The sequence below is a fragment of the Triticum dicoccoides genome, chromosome 2A, assembly GCF_002162155.2.
Source record: "Triticum dicoccoides isolate Atlit2015 ecotype Zavitan chromosome 2A, WEW_v2.0, whole genome shotgun sequence".
Taxonomy (NCBI): domain Eukaryota; kingdom Viridiplantae; phylum Streptophyta; class Magnoliopsida; order Poales; family Poaceae; genus Triticum; species Triticum dicoccoides.
In genome coordinates this window covers 118,881,366-118,894,023 of record NC_041382.1, presented here as the reverse complement: position 1 = coordinate 118,894,023, position 12,658 = coordinate 118,881,366, and positions in this window count along the sequence as shown.

Sequence of the window (12,658 nt, the reverse complement as noted above, 5' to 3'; positions counted from 1 at the left end):
TCACCATGAACACGGCGACGACGTTGTTTCTCCGTTCCGACCCAGCCATGTACACGAGCCCTTGCCGTACATATGCGCGAGTAGGCATTCGAGACCCCGCCCGTATGTACACATACGTGGCCGTATTTTCTTTCTTGCACCCTGGCCGCCTCTACTACGACACGTGCGTGCCTCTACATCCACCAGTATATAAGTATGTACACGTTCACGACCAGAATGACAATGCTACGTATGCTTCGACCAGGTGGGTCCCGACTGTCAGGCACTTCCTTGCCTGCGAAGATGTAGCTGGTGGGTCCCAGCAATCAGGGAGGCAAAATACGGTGGCCCGTCCGGTGGGTCCCCGCTGTCAAGTGGAGGAATAATTATTTTGCACGTAATAAGGAGGCACTTCCTTGATGCGCGCGGACAGGAGTACGAGTGTTCACTGGTTCGGCTGCGGTGTGAGGCTGCCATCGCTGCAGGGCCTAGCCAGCGGTGGGAATAGTAGGGGGCGGTGAGGCCTCCGCGGCAGCACAGCCGGCCACGGGAAGCAGGAGCATGCGGCACGACCAGCGCTGCTTTGGGCGGCTGGAGAAAGAAGACCAGAGGTTGAAGAAGCACTACGACCATTGGATGGACATCGTACGGTCACTAGAGCTAGAATCATTCATATTGACTAAGTTGACAAAGCCCTTCGTCCCCGACAACTTAGTAGGCCCGCAAGTCAGCCTCCCACCAAGGTGGGTCCAAGCTAGCCAGGGGAGTATTCATTTTTTTGTGCGTAATAAGGAGGCACTTCCAGTGGGTCTGAGCTGACAGCGGGGGGAACGTTTTTTTCACGAAATACGGTAGCCCATCCGGTGGGTCCCAGCAGTTAGGGGGAACGATTTTCTTCGCAAAATACTGGTGGCCCGTCCGGTGGGTCCCTGCTGTCAGGTGGAGCAAATCATTATTTTTCGCGTAATAAGGAGGCATTTCCTTGCGTGCGGCCGTGGACCCAGCTGTCAGCCTCTCCACGTACAGTCCACTTCAGATGCATGTCGGTCATTGACCACGCTGACCACGCCACACTGAGAGCACGAGGGCGGTGGACGACGGTGAGGCCTAGGAAGGGAACGACATGGAGACAGGTAACACTCGGCCGTTTTTTTGTTTCCCACGCGGAGGGGAGTACGACTGTATGAGGGTTTACTGGTTCGTCTGCCGTCGCCGGAGAATAACAGCAGGTGTGGGTGAGTAGAGGGATGGCTATGCCAGCGATGGGAGTACGGTGGGGCGGTGAGGCCTGCGCGGCAGCACAGCCGGCCGCGGGGAGGAGGGAGCAGGCAGTCCCGCCGGCACTTGTTTGAGCTGCTGGAGTAGGAAGAGCAGAGATTGAAGAAGCATGACGGCCGTTGGATGGACATCCAACAGTATACATGCCATCGGTGGAAATCCTCAAATCTGTGGAAAACAGCATACAACCCATCTGCCATTATTTCAAATAATTTACAGCCCATTTGCTAATTCTTACAGGTTTTTTTGGAGCCCATATTCTTTATGTTAGCATTACAACCCATATTGTGGCCACGTTAAAAAATTATATGAAATTTTGCATATGTCAGTGCGGTCTGAACTGTTTTTAATCCCGAAATTTCGAGTCACATTCAGACTGATTTTAAAAATAAATGTATATCAATATAAAATCCAATAAATTTTCCACGCATAAAAATCAATGCAATTTAAAATCTCGAAATGAAAAAAAGATATTTGAAAATAATTGCTGGTTTGATGTGTTTTAAAAATGTACAGCCCATTTCTCATTACTGATAGGCCACTCTCCTCGTCTTGAAAGATTTGCAGCCCAACAGGCCCGATAAAGCGACTTACTTGACAAATCACAAAAAAACTGGGCTAGCCATTTTCAGAAAGAAAAAAAAACTACTGGGCTGGTCTGTGGTAAACATAAAATAAAAGGCTGTCTAGACAGGCCAGAGTGTCCCGCAAAGCCCAGTTGACACCCTGCTTCCGTCTCAGAAACAAATTAGATAAATGCCACTCCAATTATGGCGATTCATAAAAATGCCACTGCAATTTGCAAACTTTGAAAAATGGCACTGCAATTTTTGCAAACTTTGAAAAACGCCACTGTAGTTTGCAAACTTTGAAAAACGCCACTCAAGACTTCGGAAAATGCCACTAGAAATGGCATGAAATGGCATTTTTCAAAGTTTGGAAATTGCAGTGGCATTTCTCGGATACACCAGATTCGGAGTGGCATTTATCAAATTAACCCAAAACAAAAATAACTGGGCGAGCTGCTGGGTCCCTGGTGTCAGCCGCTCGTTGTGCAATTCTCTCGTTTATTGACTACGTTGACAATGGCATGGGACCCAGATGTCAGAAATCCATTAGGAGGAGCCATTTTTTATTGGCTTGAAATAAGGAGGCACTTGCTTGCGTACTGCCATGACCTTGGCGGGTCCCTGCTGTCATCCTCTCCACGTACAATCATCTCCTGATTGTGTACGCGTCAACTTGCTAGGCCCACAAGCCAGCCTCTAAACCGTGGAGGACAAATACAACCCATTTAAAAAAATAACAACCCATTCCATATGTTCAAACGGAAAGTTCAACATTCAGAGCAAAGTAACAGGTCTGATCCACATATAGAGTACTGAACTTCCACGTTGACAACCATCATAGCCAAGTGAACTATCTACTCCCACTAACACTCTAGTAGCGTACAAGTACTAACTTACTCTTAGCTAACTAGACGATGCCGGCCGCCATCTGCTGTCCATGCTAAACGCTGGCACCGGCGTCCTCTGCCTCGCCTCGGACTTGCCAGAGGTGCGATAGGGTGCGTTGCTCGCGCATGTTGGCCCTTTCCATGCCGGCGTGGTCCACCGAAGCTTCGGCTTCCAAGCGGGAAACCCACTTGACGAGCTGGTAGTAAAAATTAGCGTCGCGAACGCGTGCGTGCCCGACAACCTCAGGGATATTTGCCGGGCGCCGGCCTCCACGTAGTCAGCCCAGTTGCGGGCGCTCTGCTCGTGACTCAGAGCATCGGTGCACTGCTGCTCCATGTCCCGCTGGCAGCGCAAATCGGCGAGACACTACTCCTCCGCCATGCGGTCGCACTCCAACAACTCCTCGATCTCCGCATTGCCATATAAAGACAGATAGAATGCCTCCTCCCTCCGTCTGCCTTCCGGTGAAAACCCGAACACTAGTTCCGGTGGTGACTGCCTCCGGCGTCGCCTACCGCGGACGGGCGGGGGCATGGCGGACGTGGCGAGCGACGTCCAGCCGGTGGGGGCTTATGAGGATATGGCGAGTTGGGTCACGGTGGCACTTGAGAAGGCTGGGAAACAGTACTTATAGGTGGAAGGTAGCGCGACGGTCAACGGAATTCAATGCATAATGGCTTAGGGCGCCAGCTTGCCGTGGAAAACTAGAGAAACTGAAATTATGACTGGGCCGTCCCGTCCCGTCTGGGTCGCACGCCGGCATGGCGGTCAAAGGAGTGCACTCGAACCATCTCCCTCCTTGTCAGTAATGATTCCACGGATTTAAAGCGTACCTTTTTTCGCATTAGTTAGCTGACCTAATTATGGCCGGCTGCATGCAGGCACTCAGAATCGCTCGCAGGCAGTACGCGAAGCAGCATGTGTTGGGGAACGTTGCAGAAAACAAAAATTTTCCTACGGTTTCACCAAGATCCATCTAGGAGTTCATCTAGCAACGAGTGATTGGATTGCATCTACATACCTTTGTAGATCACGCGCGGAAGCGTTCAAAGAACGAGGATGAGGAAGTCGTACTCGACGTGATCCAAATCACCGGAGATCCTAGCGCCGAACGGACGGCACCTCCGCGTTCAACACACGTATGGTCAGCGTAACGTCTCCTCCTTCTTGATCCAGCAAGGGGGAAGGAGAGGTTGAGGATGATGGCTCCAGCAGCAGCACGACGGCATGGTGGTGATGGAGCTGCAGTACTCTGGCAGGGCTTCGCTAAGCTCTATGGAGGAGAAGGAGGTGTTGGAGAGGGAGAGGGAGGCACCAAAGGCGTGGTATGAGAGGCCCTCCTTTCCCCACTATATATAGGGAGTCCAAGGGGGGGGGGGGCGCCGGCCCTAGGAGATCCAATCTCCTAGGGGGGTGCGGCCAAGGGAGGAATCCCTCCTCCCCAAGGCACCTAGGAGGTGCCTTCCCCCTTTGGGACTCTTCCCTTCCTTGAACCCTAGGCGCATGGGCCTCTTGGGGCTGGTGCCCTTGGCCCATATAGGCCAAGGCGCACCCCCTACAGCCCATGTGGCCCCCCGGGGCAGGTGGCCCCACCCGGTGGACCCCCGGGACCCTTCCGGTGGTCCCGGTAAATACCGATGACCCCGAAACTTGTCCCGATGGCCGAAATAGCACTTCCTATATAATTTTCTTTACCTCCGGACCATTCCGGAACTCCTCGTGACGTCCGGGATCTCATCCGGGACTCCGAACAACATTTGGGTTACTGCATATATATATCCCTACAACCCTAGCGTCACCGAACCTTAAGTGTGTAGACCCTACGGGTTCGGGAGACATGTAGACATGACCGAGATTGCTCTCCGGTCAATAACCAACAGCGGGATCTGGATACCCATGTTGGCTCCCACATTATCCTCGATGATCTCATTGGATGAACCATGATGTCGAGGATTCACGTAACCCCATATACAATTCCCTTTGTCAATCGGTATGCTACTTGCCCGAGATTCGATCGTCGGTATCCCAATACCTCGTTCAATCTCGTTACCTGCAAGTCACCTTACTCGTACCGTAATGCATGATCTCGTGACCAGACACTTGGTCACTTTGAGCTCATTTTGATGATGCATTATCGTGCGGGCCCAGTGATACCTCTCCGTCATATGGAGGGACCAATCCCAGTCTTGATCCATGTCAACCCAACAGACACTTTCGGAGATACCCGTAGTATACCTTTATAGTCACCCAGTTATGTTGTGACGTTTGGTATACCCAAAGCACTCCTACGGTATCCGGGAGTTACACGATCTCATGGTCTAAGGAAAGGATACTTGACATTGGATAACTCTAGCAAATGAACTATACGATCTTATGCTATGTTTAGGATTGGGTCTTGTCCATCACATCATTCTCCTAATGATGTGATCTCGTTATCAATGATATCCAATGTCCATAGTCAGGAAACCATGACTATCTGTTGATCAACAAGCTAGTCAACTAGAGTCTTACTAGGGACATGTTGGTGTCTATTATTCACACATGTATTACGATTTCCATATAACACAATTATAGCATGAATAAAGGACAATTATCATGAACAAGGAAATATAATAATAATGCTTTTATTATTGCCTCTAGGGCATATTTCCAATAGTCTCCCACTTGCACTAGAGTCAATAATCTAGTTACATTGTGATGAATTGAACACCCATGGAATTCTGGTGTTGATCATGTTTTGCTCTAGGGAGAGGTTTAGTCAATGGATCTGCTATATTCAGGTCCGTATGTACTTTACAAATATCTATGACTCCATCTTGAACATTTTCACGAATGGAGTTGAAGCGACGCTTGATTTTCCTTGTCTTCTTGTGAAACCTGGGCTCCTTGGCAAGTGCAATAGCTCCAGTGTTGTCACAGAAGAGCTTGATCGGCCCCGACGCATTGACTTTGACTCCTAGGTCGGTGATGAACTCCTTCACCCAAATTGCTTCATGCGCTGCCTCCAAGGCTGCCATGTACTCCGCTTCACGTGTAGATGCCGCCATGACGCTCTGCTTGCAACTGCACCAGCTTACTGCCCCACCATTCAAAATATACACGTATCCGGTTTGTGACTTTGAGTCATCCAGATCTGTGTCGAAGCTAGCGTCGACGTAACCTTTTACGACGAGCTCTTCGTCACCTCCATAAACGAGAAACATTTCCTTAGTCCTTTTCAGGTACTTCAGGATATTCTTGACCGTTGTCCAGTGTTCCTTGCCGGGATTACTTTGGTACCTTCCTACCAAACTTATGGCAAGGTTTACATCAGGTCTGGTACACAGCATGGCATACATAATAGAACCTATGGCTGAGGCATAGGGGATGATACTCATCTCTTCCAACTCCGAGATGCTTGCACCAGCCCATAAATCGAGCGTTGGAGCTTGCACACCTTGTTTATTCTTAGGATCGACAAAACCTTCCGGCTGCATCATATACAATTCTTCCTTAAGGAAACCATTAAGGAATGCCGTTTTGACATCCATTTGCCATATCTCATAATCGTAGAATGCGGCAATTGCTAACATGATTCGGACGGACTTCAGCTTCGCTACCGGTGAGAAAGTCTCATCGTAGTCAACCCCTTGAACTTGTCAATAACCCTTAGCGACAAGCCGAGCTTTATAGATGGTCACATTACCATCCGCTTCTGTCTTCTTCTTAAAGATCCATTTATTTTCTATGGATCGCCGCTCTACGGGCAAGTCAGTCAAAGTCCATACTTCGTTTTCATACATGGATCCTATGTCGGATTTCATGGCTTCCAGCCATTTCTCGGAATCCGGGCCCACCATCGCTTCTTCATAGTTCGAAGGTTCACTGTTGTCTAACAACATGATTTCCAAGACAGGGTTGCCGTACCACTCTGGTGCGGAACGTGTCCTTGTGGACCTACGAAGTTTAGTAGCAACCTGATCTGAAGTTTCATGATCATCATCATTAACTTCCTCTCTAGTCGGTGCAGGCACCTCAGGAACATTTTCTTGAGTTGCGCCATTTTCCAGTTCAAGAGGTAATACTTCATCAAGTTCTACTTTCCTCCCACTTACTTCTTTTGAGAGAAACTCTTTCTCTAGAAAGGACCCATTCTTGGCAACAAAGATCTTGCCTTCGGATCTGAGGTAGAAGGTATACCCAATAGTTTCTTTAGGGTATCCTATGAAGACGCATTTTTCCGATTTGGGTTCGAGCTTTTCAGGTTGAAGTTTCTTGACATAAGCATCGCATCCCCAAACTTTTAGAAACGACAGCTTAGGTTTCTTCCCAAACCATAATTCATACGGTGTTGTCTCAACGGATTTCGATGGAGCCCTATTTAAAGTGAATGCGGCAGTCTCTAAAGCATACCCCCAAAAAGATAGCGGTAAATCGACAAGAGACATCATAGATCGCACCATATCTAATAGAGTGCGATTACGACGTTGGGACACACCATTACGCTGAGGTGTTCCAGGCGGCGTCAGTTGTGAAACTATTCCACATTTTCTTAAGTGTGTGCCAAACTCATGACTCAAGTATTCTCCTCCACGATCTGATCGCAGGAACTTGATTTTCCTGTCACATTGATTCTCAACCTCACTCTGAAATTCCTTGAACTTTTCAAAGGTCCCAGACTTGTGTTTCATTAAGTAGACATACCGATATCTACTCAAGTCATCAGTGAGGGTGAGAAGATAACGATAGCCACAGCGAGCCTCAACACTCATTGGACCGCACACATCAGTATTTATGATTTCCAATAAGTTGGTTTCTCGCTCCATTGTTCCTGAGAACGGAGTCTTGGTCATTTTACCCATGAGGCATGGTTCGCACGTGTCAAATGATTCGTAATCAAGAGACTCTAAAAGTCCATCAGCATGGAGCTTCTTCATGCGTTTGACACCTATGTGACCAAGGCGGCAGTGCCACAAGTATGTGGGACTATCATTATCAATCTTACATCTTTTGGTATTCACACTATGAATATGTGTAGCATTACGCTGGAGATTCATTAAGAATAAACCATTCACCATCAGAGCATGACCATAAAACATATCTCATATAAATAGAACAACCATTATTCTCGGATTTAAATGAGTAGCCATCTCAAATTAAACGAGATCCTGATACAATGTTCATGCTCAAAGCTGGCACTAAATAACAATTATTAAGGTTTAAAACTAATTCCGAAGGTAAATGTAGAGGTAGCGTGCCGATGGCGATCACATTGACCTTGGAACCATTCCCGGCGTGCATCGTCACCTCGTCCTTCGCCAGTCTCCGCTTATTTCGCAGCTCCTGCTTTGAGTTACAAATGTGAGCAACTGCACCGGTATCAAATACCTAGGAGCTACTACAAGTACTGGTAAGGTACACATCAATTACATGTATATCACATATACCTTTTGTTTTGCCGGCCTTCTTGTATGCTAAGTATTTGGGGCAGTTCCGCTTCTAGTGACCAATTTCGTTGCAATAAAAGCACTCAGTCTCGGGCTTGGGTCCATTCTTTGGCTTCTTCCCGGCAGCATGCTTGCCGGGCGCGGCAACTCCCTTGCCGTCTTTCTTGAAGGTTTTCTTACCCTTGCCTTTCTTGAACTTAGTGGTTTTATTCACCATCAACACTTGATGTTCCTTTTTGACTTCAACCTCTGCTGATTTCAGCATTGCAAATACCTCAGGAATGGTCTTTTCCATCCCCTGCATATTGAAGTTCATCACAAAGCTCTTGTAGCTCAGTGGAAGTGACTGAAGGATTCTGTCAATGAAGGCGTCATCCGGGAGATTAACTCCCAGCTGAGTCAAGTGGTTATGCAACCCAGACATAGTGAGTATGTGCTCACTGACAGAACTGTTTTCCTCCATCTTACAGCTGAAGAACTTGTCAGAGACTTGATATCTCTCGACCCGGGCATGAGCTTGGAAAATCATTTTCAGCTCTTCGAACATCTCATATGCTCCGTGTCTCTCAAAACGCTTTTGGAGCCCTGGCTCTAAGCTGTAAAGCATGCCGCACTGAACGAGGGAGTAGTCATCGGTACGTGCCTGCCAAGCGTTCATGACGTCTTGTTCTGCAGGGAGAACAGGTGCGTCACCTAGCGGTGCTTGTAGGACATAATCTTTCTTGGCAGCTATGAGGATGATCCTCAAGTTCCGGACCCAGTCCGTGTAGTTGCTGCCATCGTCTTTCAGCTTGGTTTTCTCTAGGAACGCGTTGAAGTTGAGGGCTACGTTGGCCATTTGATCTGTTGGAAATATGCCCTAGAGGCAATAATAAAAGTATTATTATTATATTTCCTTGTTCATGATAATTGTCTTTTATTTATGCTATAACTGTATTATCCGGAAATCGTAATACACGTGTGAATACATAGACCACAATATGTCCCTAGTGAGCCTCTAGTTGACTAGCTCGTTGTGATCAACAGATAGTCATGGTTTCCTGGCTATGGACATTAGATGTCGTTGATAATGGGATCACATCATTAGGAGAATGATGTGATGGACAAGACCCAATCCTAAGACTAGCACAAAAGATCGTGTAGTTCATTTGCTAGAGCTTTGCCAATGTCAAGTATCTCTTCCTTCGACCATGAGAGCGTGTAACTCCTGGATACCGTAGGAGTGCTTTGGGTGTATCAAACGTCACAACGTAACTGGGTGACTATAAAGGTGCACTACAGGTATCTCCGAAAGTATCTATTGTTTTATGCGGATCGAGACTGGGATTTGTCACTCCATGTAAACGGAGGGGTATCTCTGGGCCCACTCGGTAGGACATCATCATATGCGCAATGTGACCAAGGAGTTGATCACGGGATGATGTGTTACGGAACGAGTAAACAGACTTGCCGGTAACGAGATTGAACAAGGTATTGGATACCGACGATCGAATCTCAGGCAAGTAACATACCGATAGACAAAGGGAATTGAATACGGGATTGATTAAGTCCCGTACATCGTGGTTCATCCGATGAGATCATCGTGGAACATGTGGGAGCCATCATGGGTATCCAGATCCCGCTGTTGGTTATTGACCGGAGAACGTCTCGGTCATGTCTGCATGTCTCCCGAACCCGTAGGGTCTACACACTTAAGGTTCGATGACGCTAGGGTTATAAAGGAAGTTTGTATGTGGTTACCGAATGTTGTTCGGAGTCCCGGATGAGATCCCGGACGTCACGAGGAGTTCCGGAATGGTCCGGAGGTAAAGATTTATATATGGGAAGTCCTATTTTGGCCACCGGAAAATGTTCGGGATTTTTCGGTATTGTACCGGGAAGGTTCTAGAAGGTTCCGAAGTGGAGCCCACCTGCATGGGGGGACCCACATGAACGTGGGTAGTGGGGGCAAGGCCCCACACCCCTGGTCAAGGCGCACCAAGATCCCCCCTTAGAAGGAATAAGATCATATCCCGAAGGGATAAGATCAAGATCCCTAAAAAGGGGGGATAACAATCGGTGGGGAAGGAAATGATGGGATTTCTTTCCTCCCACCTTGGCCAACGCCCCAATGGACTTGGAGGGCAAGAAACCAGCCCCTCCACCCCTATATATAGTGGGGAGGCGCATGGGAGCAAAAGACGAAGTTCTGGCGCAGCCCTCCCCCTCTCACAAGTACTCCTCCTCTCCCGCGGTGCTTGGCGAAGCCATGCAGGATTGCCACGCTCCTCCACCACCACCACGCTGTTGTGCTGCTGTTGGATGGAGTCTTCCTCAACCTCTCCCTCTCTCCTTGCTGGATCAAGGCGTGGGAGACGTCACCGGGCTGTACGTGTGTTGAACGCGGAGGTGCCGTGCGTTCGGCACTTGATCATCGGTGATTTGAATCACGACGAGTACGACTCCATCAACCCCGTTCACTTGAACGCTTCCGCTTAGCGATCTACAAGGGTATGTAGATGCATTCTCTTTCTACTCGTTGCTGGTCTCTCCATAGATAGATCTTGGTGACACGTAGGAAAATTTTGAATTTCTGCTACGTTCCCCAACAGTGGCATCATGAGCTAGGTCTATTGCGTAGATTCTTTGCACGAGTAGAACACAAAGTAGTTGTGGGCGTTGATGTTGTTCAATATGCTTACCGTTACTAGTCCAATCTTGTTTCGATGGTATTGTGGGATGAAGCGGCCCGCACCGACCTTACACGTACTCTTACGTGAGACAGGTTCCACCGATTGACATGCACTTGGTGCATAAGGTGGCTAGCGGGTGCCAGTCTCTCCCACTTTAGTCGGAACGGATTCGATGAAAAGGGTCCTTATGAAGGGTAAATAGCAATTGGCATATCACGTTGTGGTTTTGCGTAGGTAAGAAACGTTCTTGCTAGAAACCCATAGCATCCACGTAAAACATGCAAACAACAATTAGAGGACGTCTAACTTGTTTTTGCAGGGTATGCTATGTGATGTGATATGGCCAAAAGGATGTGATGAATGATATGTGATGTATGAGATTGATCATGTTCTTGTAATAGGATTCACGACTTGCATGTCGATGAGTATGACAACCGGCAGGAGCCATAGGAGTTGTCTTTATTTATTGTATGACCTGCGTGTCATTTAACAACGCCATGTAAATTACTTTACTTTATTGCTAAACGCGTTAGCCATAGAAGTAGAAGTAGTCGTTGGCGTGACAACTTCATGAAGACACGATGATGGAGATCATGATGATGGAGATCATGGTGTCATGCCGGTGACAAGATGATCATGGAGCCCCGAAGATGGAGATCAAAGGAGCTATATGATATTGGCCATATCATGTCACTACTCTATTTGATTGCATGTGATGTTTATCATGTTTATGCATCTTGTTTGCTTAGGACGATGGTAGTAAATAAGATGATCCCTTACAAAATTTCAAGAAGTGTTCTCCCCTAACTGTGCACCGTTGCTACAGTTCGTCGCTTCTAAGCACCACGTGATGATCGGGTGTGATGGATTCTTACGTTCACATACAACGGGTGTAAGACAGTTTTACACAGCGAAAACACTTAGGGTTAACTTGACGAGCCTAGCATGTACAGACATGGCCTCGGAACACGGAGACCGAAAGGTCGAGCATGAGTCGTGTAGTAGATACGATCAACATGAAGATGTTCACCGATGATGACTAGTCCGTCTCACGTGATGATCGGACACGGCCTAGTTGACTCGGATCATGTAATCACTTAGATGACCAGAGGGATGTCTATCTGAGTGGGAGTTCATAAGATGAACTTAATTATCCTGAACATAGTCAAAAGACCTTTTGCAAATTATGTCGTAGCTCGCGCTTTAGTTCTACTGTTTTAGATATGTTCCTAGAGAAAATATAGTTGAAAGTTGATAGTAGCAATTATGCGGACAGTAGAACGCTTATGTCCTTAATGCACTGCTCAGTGTGCTGAACCCCAAACGTCGTTTGTGGATGTTTCGAACATCGAACATACACGTTTTGATAACTACGTGATAGTTCAGTTAAACGGTTTGGAATTAAGGCACCAAAGATGTTTTTCGAAACATCGCGGAACATATGAGATGTTTCGAGGGCTGAAATTGGGATTTCAGGCTCGTGCTCACGTCAAGAGGTATAAGACCTCCGACGATTCTCTTAGCCTGCAAGCTAAGGGAGAAAATCTCAATCATTGAGCTTGTGCTCAGATTGTCTGAGTGCAACAATCACTTGAATTGAGTGGGAGTTGATCTTCCAAATGAGATAGTGATGTTTCTCCAAAGTCATTGCCACCAAGCTGCTAGAGCTTCGTGATGAACTATAACATATCAGGGATAGACATGATGATCCTTGAGGTATTCACGATGTTTGACACCGTGAAAGTAGAAATCAAGAAGGAGCATCAATTGTTGATGGTTGGTGAAACCACTAGTTTCAAGAAGGGCAAGGGCAAGAAGGGATACTTCATGAAACGGCAAATCAGCT